This window comes from Podarcis raffonei, chromosome 1 (assembly GCF_027172205.1).
Source record: "Podarcis raffonei isolate rPodRaf1 chromosome 1, rPodRaf1.pri, whole genome shotgun sequence".
NCBI classification, from domain to species: Eukaryota; Metazoa; Chordata; class Lepidosauria; order Squamata; family Lacertidae; genus Podarcis; species Podarcis raffonei.
In genome coordinates this window covers 108,980,891-108,996,128 of record NC_070602.1, presented here as the reverse complement: position 1 = coordinate 108,996,128, position 15,238 = coordinate 108,980,891, and the positions used below count along the sequence as shown (strand labels likewise).

General features: G+C 40.5%; 1 protein-coding gene across 4 annotated transcripts in view; it reads right to left on the bottom strand.

Moving 5' to 3' along the window:
* Nucleotides 1-15,238, bottom strand: part of CSRNP3 (cysteine and serine rich nuclear protein 3) — a 96,916-nt gene that overhangs the window by 59,628 nt on the left and 22,050 nt on the right. Inside the window, exon 1 of one of the 4 annotated variants that reach the window (XM_053408691.1) lies at nt 100-342. The exons of the other annotated variants lie outside the window; for them this stretch is intronic. The gene's annotated coding sequence lies outside the window, so the exon portion shown is untranslated. Of the gene's footprint in view, nt 1-99; nt 343-15,238 lie in introns of those variants that run through there. 4 annotated transcript variants of the gene reach the window in all.

Here is a 15,238-nt window from a genome sequence, read left to right as displayed (position 1 = left end):
AACCCAAAATGGTATAAGCGAAACTACTGAATGGCATTCAAAAACATTGAAATCTCAGAATAATCTGAAGCAGACAAACAAAAAAAACAAAAAACTGACCTGTTCAAATGGGTGGGTTTTTTTCCAGTCCATACACTTTTCCTGATAATTATGCACCAACATAGGCTGTCATTTTGTAAGTGTGTGATGTGTTATCTGCCTTCCTAGTTCCAGCGGAATCTTCTTAAAATTTCCCCAGCCCTGTCTTTTATTGCCTGTACCATATGCTTTATTGTTCAGCGACAAGAGCTACACTCTGCACAAAGACTCATTACCTACTGCTTGCTTAGCAGCTTCAGAGTCTCTCTGACGCTGCCTATGTGATCACATGGGAGTTTTGTCTGATAAAACCGGGCATACTACTGATTTCACTGTCTATGGATATTTTTATCAGCTTAAGGTCTACTATGAAGAAAGAACAACAAATGATAAAGCTGCTTTAAGTCATTAACGGAACACAAATTATGGAAATCCCTTCACAACCCCTTTCCATGCCCATTACAAATCCCTTCGCAACCTTCTTTACAAAACATGGATTCATTAGAGATTTGAAATTATGATTAATACTTGCTTTGTGAGGACTAATGACAGTATCACAGTAAACTATCTCTATGCAGGATGTAATGTCAAATTCATATTGATATTTGTGAAAAGGAATCATATTGCTAACTGGCATCCTGCCAATAAACCTATTAATACTTTTAAGTTGCTAATATTGTATGAAAACTATGATTGAAATTCTAAGGATCAGTGGGGCTTACTTCCAAGTAAACATAATTAGGAAGAAAGACATTAAAGAAAGCCTTGTTTTGCTCTGAAAGCTTACAGTTGCAGAATTCCACACACACCACTCTTTTTTTTACTATTTTAATACTCTGAAACTGGGGGGGGGGGGAATCAACTAATTTAATACCCTTAGATTAAATTACCTATCCGACATAGTTTAACACAAGATGCCGATATAGATATTCAGAGTTTAAGACTGTAAATTCAGATTTAAAGATTTCTAAATGGCAGAAATCTTCCATTCCCTTCTGTTGATTCATTACCTTGGTATTTGATAAAATGGCATTTCTTTGGAGGACAATAACTGGCAAAACTTGCTCAAAAGAATCACAAATAATTGAGTACCTCTGGAAATGTGTCATCTCCAGGAAGAAAGGAAAGTTAATTTTACTTTAGAAAATTTGAGATCCCCATACATTGTTTTAATTTGAATAGCTATGTATCTGTCTTTTGCTGTGAAAACCAGTTCCGCCTAAATAATGAATTGTTTTCACTGCTACTGCAAAATTGTATTTATTCATTTTATCCATTTATGATAAAATAGTCATTGCTAAAATTACATTTCAGCTTTGAACGTAGATAAATGACAAATGGCAATGTCATTTACTCATTAACATTCTTCAAATGGCAAAAAATACCTACTTGTTATCCTTTTCAATGGTTCACTCATTAGCATAAGTAACTGACAGCTTGTTGCTCATTAAGGGTATGACCAATCATTGCAAGTGGAGTCAGTAAAAACAACGTTACTAACCTTGCTGGATTCAGGATTGGCTTCTAACAAAGACCACATGATAGAAATCCCTTTCTAAAGTCCATAGCACCTCTCCATCTTAGTATATGTGTGTGTGTGTGGATGAAAATGTTTAATAATGGGATTTCTAATAATTATACAGAATGAAACATCTAACTGTAATCTGATGAAGGGAAAGATAATATTATCTAAGGTGTTCCATAGCTTTTCAGATGAGACAAGCAGGTTATTCTGTCACTGAATTGTCTCTAGATTTCAGTTTGAATTAGCATTTCTTTTATAACCATAACAACACAGGTAATAATTAATTTAAGTTCCACCATTTTGGTGAAAACACATCATAATGCACAGATTGAACAGATGGTTCATGGTGAGAATCTGTAGGGGCAAAGATGATAGCCTTATATGTTAATAAGGAAAAACGAAGATCAATTAGGCACCTTATTCATTAAGAGGTGGTTTTTTGTTTGTTTTTTACTTAACAGAAAGGCTTTTTTCCATTTATGATGCCATAGGATACTAAGGATAGAAATAAACAAAAAATGGTAGCCATTTTGCTGTAGCAGTCTGAAGAAGAAGAAAAAACCCCAAATGCTTAGAAAATGGTGGAAGATGAAATAAATGAGAATAAGAAGTTAATGTGCCATTACTACACACTGCAGGAAGAAATAAATGGTATGACTGATTGATTGATTGATTGAATGATTGATAGACTGAAAGATGGATAGACAGGAAGCTAGGGGATGTTAAATATATATATTAAAATATGAAAGGTTAAGCAAGCTATAGTAATGAAGTCTGCTCCTATACAGACAAACAGTAACTTATATTAAACAATCAATTCTTGGCTTGCAAAATTTTAGCTTTTATTTCTGAAATCTAGTTTTTCTCCAGCTGCATCCAAAACGTTAGGAAGTCAGACTCATGCAGAAAGTTTATACCAGTAGTTAAACTGGAAATTTAACTGGGAAAGGAGAAAGCACCTCCTTTTGTATATAATGAGATTTGGCAACTCACACACTTTCTAAGCATGCCAACAAAAGCATAAACAAACACGAACACCAGAGTAACCCATTATACATTATGGACTTCCAAAAATGGTTTTGACAAAGCCCTATTCAGATGTTCCTCAGTCATTTTCAGTTGCGCAAGGAAGGACGGAGGAGAGTGATGGTTTACTTGCTGCCTCCTCAGCCTCTGTTGCATTCCTGATTCAGAATCCTGATTGGGCTGGGTTCCAAATCACACATGGGGCATCCACAAATAGAGCCTCACTACAGGCATTCGTCACCCAATGAACGCAGGGCATAAGAAGAGACCTGCTGGATCAGGCCCATCTAAGGCAGCATCCTGTTCTCAGTGGCCAACAGGATGCCCATGGGATGTCTGCAAGTGGGAATGCAACAGCATTCTCACCTACCTGTGATTCCCAGAAATCATGACACAGAGGCATACTACCTCCAACAGTGGATAGACAATGTAGCCATCATGGCTATTAGCATTTGATAGCCTCGTCCTCCATGGTTGGGCCCAACGGAGGGTTGCCCTGTGCATAGTGTATCGACCTGGGATTGCTTTCCAATGAAACTCGGGCTTAAACTATTTAAATAAACAAGAAGGGAAATGCTTGAGTGGGAATACTTGAAAAGGACTTTAGTCTCTCACCAAAGGTTTCTGAGGGAACCTAGCAGTCATGTGATAGGTAGTCAGATAAATCATTGGTTTAAAAACAAAATGTTAAGAGTAAGAAGTGTTAAGAGTTAAGAGTAAGAGCTGCTTCACAATGGAAGGGATGGCAGGTAGGCATTGTGGTTCCTTAAAAGTATGTTTTCAGCCAGGTACTATTTAACATCAATAAACGATCTGGAGTCAGGGATGAGCAGAAAGTAGCCAAGTTTGCAGATAAAACTAAGTAATTCATAAGCAGAAATAGCTCCAGTAGCCTGGGATAATCTCCAAATGAATCTATCCAAACTGGGCAAATAGGAAACAAAATGAATGAACGTCCATGTAAGTAAGTGTAAACGTATGCACATTGGTGCAAAGCACCAAACCCAATTTTGCATATGCACTGATAATATATGGCATGGCTGTGATCAGTGCTGTTTTTCTAGAAAAAGAAGTACTGCAGCTCACCACGAACTTCTCCCTTGTTCTCTTAGAATGGCAATGGCGCCCATTTGAGAGGTGCTGAATCTGGGGGAAAAAAGTCCTAGCTTTGACTCTCAAGAAAGTCATTCTGGGATTGTGGTGGATAGCCCAATGATAACAACTCAGTGCGCAGCTATAGAATAAGGGAAAGCTATAGAACCTTTGGCCCTCCAGGTGTTACCAAACTCCAGCTCCCATCAGCTCCAGCAAACATGGCTCACTGACCAGAGATAATAGGAGCTGTAGTTTAGCAAGATCTAAAGGGCTAAAGGTTCCAATCCCTGCTATAGGGTTTGCAGGGTTTATTTGTTCAGAAAAAAGACAAAGGGGCAAGCTAGAGGTTAGAGTCGTGAGTGGTGTAGATAAAGTGAGAAAAGAGAGGGTTTTTTCTCCCCCATAATACGGGGATTTGAGGTTGCTCAATGAAATGGATTGGTAGTAGGTTCAGGACTGGCAAAAACAAAGGCACGCTTCTTAACAGTCAATAATTAATTTATGGCATTCACTGCTAGTAGATGTGGTGATGACCATTGGTCTAAATGCTTTTAGACACATTTATGGAGGGTAGGTGTATCAATGGCTATTAGTTACGACAGCTAAATGGAACATTCAGATGCAGGCTGCCTCTGAATATCAGCTGGTTGGGAGCAGGAGGGCAAACAACAGGAGATATTCCTTGCCTTTATGCCCTACTTAGGCATAAAAGCATTCTTGGAGGTATCTGGCTGGGCAGTTCGTAACAGGATGCTGGGTTGAACGGATCATTTTGTGTGATCTAGAAGAGCTTCTCTTCTTAAGGTGGCCATGGACACAACAAACTTAAAGAGGGACCTCACACATGCCTTGCCAAATATCTTGTCCCAAGATATTTATATCCCCACCACTCTTGACAAAACTGTATCCAGTTCTACAAAAGGGGAAACCATCTTTCTAAAACAAAAGATTCATCAAATGGGAAGAGAAAGTGAGTTCTGACACTGGTTACATCATAAGCAAGATATAATAAGCAAATCTCAGAATATTCATGTAACCCCTTTCTACTGGTAAATCACAGTCACAATGAATGTGAATATCACTTCTTTTTCAGGCACAAAATATTGCACAGGGAATGCTTGTGAAGTGCAATATTATTGCCATAAAAATACAACTTGGAAACCGCACACAACAAATGCGAAACTAAGACACATTTATTGTGACAAAAACTGGCAAGTCCCTTCCTACACAACTTTCTCAAACAGTGTCCCTGCCACTTACCATTTATTTAATTGGATGTGAAAAGCATAGGACCATGCGAAGGTACCTTATGCCAAATCAGACTATTGGTCCATCTAAATGTAAAGGACCCCTGACAGTTAAGTCCAGTCCAGTCGCGAAAGACTCTGGGGATGCGGCGCTCATCTCGCTTTACTGGCCGAGGGAGCTGGCATTTGTCCGCAGAAAGTTTTTCCGGGTCATGTGGCCAGCATGACTGGCGAAACCAGAGCAGCGCATGGAAATGCCGTTTACTGTCCTGCTGGAGCGGTACCTATTTATCTACTTGCACTTTGACGTGCTTTCGAACTGCTAGGTTGGCAAGAGCTGGGACCAAACAATGGGAGCTCACCCCGTCGCGGGGATTCGAACCACCGACCTTCTGATCAGCAAGCCCTAGGCTCTGTGGTTTAAACTACAGCACCATCTGCATCCCATTGGTCCATCTAGCTCAGTGCTATTTACACTTACAGGCAGTGGTTTGCCAGGGTTTGGAAACCATACTTGTAAATGCCAGGGATTGAACCTGGAATCTTCCAGATGCAAAGCAGATGTTCCATCACTGCACTATAGCCCTTTGCCTAGTTGCACATATACGTGCGCACACGCACACACACACACTCTATATTGAAAATAGTGGTAAATGCTGCCTGTCAGGAGAGGCAGTTCCATGCACTGTTTTTATTGAGTCACAGCGGATTCATTGTTTTAGCTATGTCACTACTGCACAAAATAATTAGGGCATAATGCCCCCATCTGCTGCATACCATATTTCATCTTGGCACATCAGCCCTTTACGGAAGCTTTGCTACATTCTTCTATTGTACCAAAGCCGCTGCAAAGGGTAACAGTTAAGGGACTCGTTTGTGCATTGTCACGATGCACAAGTGATAAGGAACCTCAACGGGGCCTCAGGAGGAGCCAATTTCTTTGATAAGAAGGAAAATGGCAAAAGGTTCTAGCATGTATCAGTTTACAGGATTAAAACAAAGAAACCAAGTCGTTTGTCAAATTCAGCAAGATGTCCACATATTTCTCTGCAGCACGGTGCTCCTGTTTGCTGGATTGGTTCTCTTTCCTCCTCCATGACCCTATTTCTTAAATGTGTAATAAGGCCCTTCCTAAGGAAACGTAGCAAGTTTCTATGGAAGAAACAAGCTCCTCACCAACTGTTAGGCAAGCAGTGTTTTATGAACAAGGCAGAGTGCCAACCTGTCCTACTCTTACAATTGATTCAATGTGGACAACGATATACTACTTCCGCTTATTCAGCTGAGCAACTGGGCTTGGAGACAAAGCAACTCATTTGTTTTTCAACAGCTTTTTGCTACTCAGTGGCCTTCCCAATGGAGATGCCTAAATGTTTACTTCCCCCCAAATACATAAAGTGTTTGCGCTCCCTAATTGTATATCCTGCATTTGAGATAGCTTCAGGATCCAGCAATTTTCCCCCTACCTGGACTTAACATACTGTTATGCTCTGCCATATAACCATGTGTATAGCACATTGTGGCCAAGCTGTCTTTGATGAAACTCTTAGATCCCAGTCAAAAGATAATCCTGCCTGCTGCAATTTACACACGGATACTCAGGTAAGCCAAGTACTATTAGCTTTAACAAAACTAATACCCTGCTAGAAGAGTGCAGTTGAATTTGTACCTGAAAATCCCAGGTATCATTAGACCTTCTTTGTATTCTTTACCACAGATGCCACGCTAAAGGACACTAGAATGCTGAAGTCTATGCTTTTTAAAAACTTGTGCAGTGATAGAATTAAAATAGTATGATTGTTTATGACTTGACACTGATTTACCATTAAGGGAATTTCAGTATATTAAGCACTTTCAATTTATCTAATTTTTAAATTAAAAACATACCCCTAGATCTAGAGCTCCATGTGTGCCCTGAAGTATAGATAGAGCTTCGCCATGAATGGGCTTTCCAATCCGTGTGAGAGATTGCTAGTTCAGAGTGACAATTCACAACACAAAAACCAAACGCGATAAATGTCTTTAAGGCTGCTATTTTCAGATCATTTATTTGGGAATTGCCCCATTGAAAGACTTAAGTGGTTTGAGGTTTGCAGTACAATTATTTATTATTATTTTACTCAGAGCACTTTTCTGTTTCTCGCTTTGACACAAAAAGGAAGGTTTCTTGAAGAAAGAAAATCAAAGTTCCTTTGCCTCTTATCTGGGAGGGTGAGGGAGGAAGCATACAGGGAGAAATGCCAAGGTAATAAAAATAAGATGTTACCAATTCCATTCGCAGTTTCACTCAATAAAGCAAGTTAGGCCAACAACACATTCTCAGACTCCTGTACCCAGTAGGAGACTTAAGCAGTGCCATTATTCCTAGCACCAGGAGTTGTATTATATCCTTTGTCAACATTTCATCAACACATTCTCTCTTTTGGACACTTGCAGTGTGATAGGAAACGGGAAACTTATGTAAGATTTGTAAATGTCTACGGGTTCCTCCTACACATACACAACAAAACTGCTCTTTTATCAGCATCAGAGTTGACAACAGATGTATGCCTAAAGCAAATTTGGGGAGGTGGCGATATTTCCTGAGGTGAAACATCTGAGGAGTTTCAAGGGGAACAAAAAAAAAAACAGATTCAGAACATGAACATTTCTTCAGTGGGTTCCTGCACATCTCAAATATTTGTTTGGGTTTCTGTTGAGAGATTATTACACAGACAAGGAATTGGTTTTAGAGCTACTAAAGATAACACCCATAATGAAAATGAAACAACAATTTACTTTTAATTATAATCTGAATTCCAAATATTTACTGAGTGGTTGCGGGGAGGGGGGTATATGTGTGTGTTTGATAATGTTGTAAGGAAACATGTTACCTATTGATATATGTCACAAGCTGAGGTGGGGAACCTGTGGCTCCCTAGTTGTTATCGTTGTTGGAGTACAGCTCCCATCATCCTTGACCAATGGCCAGGCCAGCCAGGGCTGATGGAAGTTGGAGTCCAGCAACATATGGAGAGCCATGGGATTCCCATCCTTGGTTCTGGGCAAACTGAATCACAGGCTTTTTTCTTTTTCTTTTTACATCAACTGTAGTTAAAATCTACTCTTTCAGGTGTGGTTTCAGATCCTATTATACTAGAAACAAATGAATAGTACCATTACATCTCTGCCTGCCAGCTTTTCTCCCACATAGCTAGCTATAAAGCTGTTGTTCAAAGCTGAAAAGAACATACTATGCTCTCAGAAGTACTGTGTTTAACTCACAAATGTACATAATACCCTCTCAGATGCTTAGCTGAACTACATTTTCCTTCAATAATATTATCCATGTTTCACTTGCCCACATCAATCTATACATGCTCTTATTTAGTACATTGCTTGTGTGCCCTCATCACAAATGAATGATTGTAAAATGTTGTGGGTGATGACTTGGGCCCCATGACCATTTGATAACTCCTAAGACAGGGGTAGGCAAACTAAGGCCCGGGGGCCGGATGCGGCCCAATCGCCTTCTCAATCCGGCCCGCGGGCGGTCCAGGAATCAGCATGTTTTTACATGAGTATAATGTGTTCTTTTATTTAAAATGCATCTCTGGGTTATTTGTGGGGCATAGGAATTAACTCATTATTATTTTTTCAAAATATAGTCTGGCCCCCCCACATGGTCTGAGGGACGGTGGACGGGCCCATGACTGAAAAAGGTTGCTGACCCCTGTCCTAAGAGTTGCAAAATGGGTAAATTTTATATACTGATCACAAGAACTGCTTTGGGAAGTGTGGCAATATCCTTCCTTTATTCATCCTTCCCATCAAGCTAATTCTCACGTTGCAGTCTGGAACATGGGGGGGGGGGGGGACACACAATGTTCCCCTTCAACTTCTGATCGATACTTAGGTCCCACTGACAGTCAAGAAGAGACTATGTGCTTTTGATTTATTCCTTTCTCTTTGTCCCCACTGCCCATTTTTCAACACACTCATGATCTAACTCCATGCTAGACAGGAGATCTCTAATCCGCTCTCCTGATGTTTAGAGCTGGGCTGGGGAACATGTGGCCATTCAGATGTTGTTGGACTACAATTCCCGGGCACCCTTGAACATTGGTCTTCCTGCCTGGAGCTGATGGGAGTTGGAGTCCAACAACATCTGGAAGACAATGCAGAGCTAGAAGACCAATGGTCTGACTCAGTGTAAGCCAGTTTCCTATGTTCCTAGGTAGGCTCCCCACACTATTTAGAACTTTGCATGACTTGGGTTCTAAATGGTAGAGCCCACATGCCCAAATGTGACTCCTTGCTGCACACCTTCACCCTCCAATGCACGGGGGACAGTGGGACCAAGCCATTAGGGGTATACACAGCCCTCATTTCCCTCACACATGTTCAGCACTAAACTTTTAAACAAAACTTCTGCTTCCCTAACGCCTCGTGCTACTGATATTTATGAGAACGGTAAAATTGTGAGTCTGAGATACGCCTGAGCTCTGCAGCAATGATAATATGGCAGAGCTTGCTCCTGTCCTTGTCAAATCCCTCTGGAAAGGGATCCTTTATTAATGAAGCCGAAAGAGATTTTTCTATTGACCTTAACCAAGCTGTTGAGCAAGAATGGAAATTGCATCTGGCAGAAAATGTATGTACATTATACAACAGCTCCAATCATGTGCCAGTCACAAATACCTTATGGTTTTAAATGTATTTTATGTTTCCAATAAAAAGAGGAAGAATGCACAAGGGAGATGGAAGCAACTATACTAACAAAAGATAAATTTTAAAATGTGTTGCATCCTTAATACTTTATATTTTATTTATAGGAGAGTTACCTGTTTGCTTAGGGTAGAGCTTTTGGTACAGCCTAAGATCTTGGCTCAGGGTACAGCAAAAGGAACTTTTGTGCACAGAGTGGGAGTCACTTATTTGTTCTGTCTGCACACACTTCTTTTTATTTACTTATTATTTATTTCAACATTGCATATACCTCTTAACCCCGTAGTCTCTATGCAGTGCATAGTGAGGTTATAAAAGAAACAACACAGATAAAACCAGCTAAAATGAATAATAAAACCAAAGCGCTAACTTTAAATGGCAGCTGAAATAAAAAGGTCTTCACCAAGTGCCAGAAGTTCACCAGGAAGGCACATGTTGAATCTTAGCTGGGAGGGAGTTCTATAAAATTGGGCCCATAATACTAAATATACAACTGCTTGTGGGTGTGAGCTGTGTGTCCAAGCCATGTGGGATCATTAACAGACTTCTCCCAAGACCTCAGTGATTTAGCAGGGACGTACGGAATCAGGTGGTCCCCTAAGATTTCCTGGACCCAAGTTGCTAAGGGCCTGGTAAATTAATAAAAAATATATTGAATTTGTCCTGGTAGCATATAGGCAACCAGTACAAGTCTTCTAGCATCAGAGTTATATTATGGTGGTAGTCTGTTTCCACCAATCGTCTAAGCGTGGCATTTTGAGGTCTGGGAGGGCAAAACCGCCTCTTTCTTTTATATCTGTAAGTAACTTATGCTTTATCCTTGGCCTTTTGCACCAGTTGCAGCTTCCAGACCAAACTCATCGCAGTAAACAAGACAGCTTCCTCAGGAGTTGGTGGGCTCTCTTCACTGGAGGTTTCTGAGCACAGGTTGGATGGCCATCTGTCATGGATGATTTAGTTGAGATACCTGCACTGCAGAGCATTGGACTAGTTAACCCTTGAGGTTCCTTCCAATTCTATGATTCTATGAATGCATGAATCACTGTGGCCAGGCTTCCCCTGTCCAAGAATGGCTGCAGTTTGTGTACCAGCCACAGTTGGTAAAAGGCACTCCTAGCCACTGAAACTATCTGAACCTCCAGTGACAAAGATGATCCAGGACCAACCTTAAACTATGAACTTGTTCTTTCAAAAGGGAGTCCAACCCCATCCAGAACAGGCAACTTGGCCCATCTCCCAGATATGGGAACATCCATCAACAGTGCCACCATTGTTTCCAGGGTTCAAACTCAGTATAATGGCCCTCATCCAGTCCACTATGGCACCCAGACAATGATCCAAAGCATACATAGCCTCTCCTGACTCAGACGTTATTGTGAAAATGAACTCTAGAGGGACAGGAGAATCACAGAGGCACAGTGGGCTGTAGCTACAGGGAAATTGAAGGTTCCCCCTCTCTGCACAACTTGAAATGCTTATCACTTGCTGAGTGGGTTTTTTGATCCTTGCCAATGTATAGTAAAAACAAACAAACAACTGCAGGCTTCTTGCTGCCATTCTAAGTAGGCAATGACATCTGGAATTTTTTTTAGGTACAGACAACAAAATTTAGAGCAAACTTCCCATCTCTTATGCTCAGGAACCATTGCCTACCCTACTGAGCTAATGAAGATGGAAACCAAGAAGCATTTATGACAGTGAATCACCTTAACACAAATAATACTTTTTATAATAACAACATGATAATACTTTGAACGCATTCTGGGAGCTGGAAAAGTTTAAAAACTGTTCAAAGTGTTCACATCCTTTCCCACAGGTAATCCTCTATAATGCTGTAGGAATTATTCTTTGTTCTACAGGAAAGGGTAATGAAGGCTACCTGTCAAATCCTGCCGTTATTCTGCTGCACAATGCAAACCTTCTCTCAGCTGCCCAGACACCTATCAACCCTCTGTATGCACTTCTCCATACACTGAATACCAACCTCCAGGAAAAGAATGAAAGCAGAACCTATTCTGACCTTTCCTGCCAGCTGGGGTCGACCTTTCCGACCTCATTAGAGGGCCGAGTACGGAAGCCTAAATAAAGAGTTGTTGATACACTTGAGGGTGAATTAGAAGAAGCAGGAATTTGTCCGGCTAAGGAGCAACTATACTTTTCCCCCAAAGCACTGAGTTACTGTGCATTTTCTATTGTTTTGCTTGTTTGCTTTTATTTATTTTCTATATACATGCCAAAAAAATACAGTTATACCAAAAAAACCAGATTACCAAATATCGTAAAAAATAATTGATAAGAAGAAAAATACAAAGAAAATTATGCATATAGAAGAAAACAAAAGAGAAAAAAAAGAAAAAGAATTATAAAGATTAGAAAAAAGTCAGAAGGAAACTAGAAAAAATTGACTTCCTTCGACCTCTGTACAGTCTATATGGTCTCACATCTTAGGTTGTCGGTAATCATTTTAAACTTTATGGGGAGATAATTTGTTTACCTGTGGAGTTTTTAGTCTAGACTAAGCCAATCATAGTTTTGGGAACAGATATTCTTCATATAATTTGTAAATTATATGAGTTACTGTACATTTTCATCAGACAGCCCAAGAGATTATCGTTTTCCTCTTCCATTTTCCATGCACAGAGAAACAAAAGACAAAAAGATGGAGACTACAATGCTCTTCATCCAGAGCAGACCCATTTACTTCAATGGGATTCCCTCAGAGTAAACAGAACATGGAACATACCTGAGATGCACATTAAAACCAGTGAAAGAATGGATAAGATCACAGGCCGCACTAAGTATGCAGGGTTGCGTGTGGGTCTTGGGCAGATTCAGACTTTCATCAGACATTTCCGCACAGTGTAAAAAGGTAAAGGTAAAGGACCCCTCACAGTTAAGTCCAGTCGTGAACGACTCTGGGGTTGTGGTGCTCATCTCACTTTACTGGCCAAGGGAGCCAGCGTACAGCTTCCGGGTCATGTGGCCAGCATGATTAAGCCACTTCTGGCGAACCAGAGCAGCGCACGGAAACGCCGTTTACCTTCCCGCCAGAGCGGTACCTATTTATCTACTTGCACTTTGACGTGCTTTCGAACTGCTAGGTTGGCAGGAGCTGGGACCGAGCAATGGGAGCTTACCTCGTCGTGGGGATTTGAACCACCAACCTTCCGATCGGGAAGCCCAAGGCTCAGTGTAAAACCAAGGCAATCAGGGACATCACACATTACAATTTTAGCAAAGCAGCTATTTCCACATGGGCAAGTCCCGTGTCATTCTGGCATCATGCAGAATGGGAGTGTGTGGTATAGAAGGTAGAAAAGGGAAGGGAAAGGAAGGCCCTTTGATAAATAAGTTTGAGAAACCCTGCTTTTACTCAAAGTGATACGCTAAATGGATATTTGCATGAATAATTAGGCATCCACATAGGTAGATTAAAGGCCAATTTATTCAACCTTCTAAATTAAGGTACCATTAATTTGATTTTTTTATTGCAATTTGGGTGGGGGGGGGATAAATAAATCATAAATATTTGATCATGAGCCTTGGGGTTGTGTTTAAGTATAATAAATCCAGAAGGGAACACAAGAAACTGCCTTATACTGATTCAGGCATTTGGGTCCATTTAGCTCAGCAGTGTTTACACTGCGTGGCAATGGCTCTCCAGGATTTCAGACAGGGAGTCTCTCTGAGTCTTACCTGGATTGAACCAAGGTCCATTTGCATGCAAGGCAGATGCTATAGATCTGAGCTAAATTCCGTCCCCATAAAGCAGAACCATGGAGATAAACAAAATGAGAGGGGTTATTTACCTGTATTTCCTATGGTGCTTTCCTGCTCAGTGAACCCACCAGGTGGTTTTGAAGGGCGGGGTTATATTGTTGGTTCTTGAGGCGTTTTGTTTCTTCATACAAGTTATGCCTCTGCTGTAGCAAGTTGACACCAAACAACATGCTTACTTAAATGTCTCTTTTGCAGTACCAATGCCTATATAATCCCGCCTCTTTACATATATAAATTTGTGTCCCTTGTAGCCCCATTTCATTCAAAAGGTGAGATGGTATCAATTTTCACAGCTGCAGGGTCAGGGACCTTGTGATGGTTCCCGTTCAGCTGTCCTCACCGCAGAAGCAGGATTTAATGACATGGTGGTATAAAACAGCTGAGTCTCAGCTTTACTACATCTTTCATTGTTGATACTTAGGCATAAATAAATAAGGAATCTGATGTTTGCCATGTAGTCACAGGCGCTTAAAGCATTATCTTGCAAGCTGGAACTTCATATTACACCCAGCCATCCCAAAAATAATGATTTATCTTTGAAACATCTGCTTTTATTACAGACTTTGTTTCTTGGTGTGTTGTTTTTTTGTTCCTTTTAAAGCTTGCAAGGTTCACTGGAGGAAAGCTCTTCTGCTGTATGACCAGGGGAAAATGAGAAGTAAAATTATAATCACCTAGCAATTACTCCCTTTTATGTGGAGCAACACTGCACCTGTATAATTAACTATACATCTTTCAAAGATTTCCTCTAAGCCCCTCCATGTGATACCAGGAGGAAGAGGAGGAGGAGGAGGAGGAGAAAACTAAGACCAGCAGCTTTCAGTGTGAGAGACTGACTCAATCAAAAGTCATCCCAGACATCAAAGAATGCCTCTGATTACCCTTACTTACTGATTAACATACCATTACAGCAGTGATTGGTGATGACATTTCTGAAGGAGGACAATCCACAGGAGGTGATAGTCTAAAGCACTACCATATACTATGGCGTCAACAATTTGCCATCTCATAGTGTGAATGTATCTCATAGTGTGAATGTATAGGTGTATAATCCTTATGGATGAAAATGAAAAGTTGCCTGTAGGGATGGGGGTGCAATTCAATCTAAGTCACAGTTTTCAATACAACCAAGTAAAAGTGTGTATATTAGGGAAAGGTGAGTATAAAATGCATATACTAGGGCATACAAAAATACATTATATTGGGATAAATTGCTTGCAAAAGTGTATTAAAATGCTGGTGAATTTTCAAGGGTATTTGGAACTGTTTGGAACTGAATTTAAGACAGAAAAAAACCTGAAACTGACCGATTTGTCTATCGCTTACTGACAGTTCTTGGTTTCTGACAAGGAGGGCAAAGGCTGCATGCAAAAATACTGTTTAATATCGTTTGTAAAGGCTTCGGCCTTAAGAGATCAATTATTTTCCCCCTTCAGCACCTCCTGCCTTGGAAGTGGTGGTCTAGGGATAGGATCAGGCAGAAGAGCAAAGCTGCTACTAAGAAGACCTGGGCAAAACACACACACTTTAAAAAACATTTAAAACTCACAGGTCAGGTACGTAAGTTTTAATAGGAAACAAAACAGCGCTACTTAACTAGTTCACTCTTAGCATGATAATGGGAGGGTGCTGCTAAGAGATAACCATTCTAAAAACAAAATTGACACGGCTAAACTGTCATGGTAACAAATCACACACCAGTGAGCAGTCATATCTTCACAGAATGTGAGCAGCATAATGCTCCGTTGTTCCCTTCTGAGGGGGATTGTTCCCTTATTCT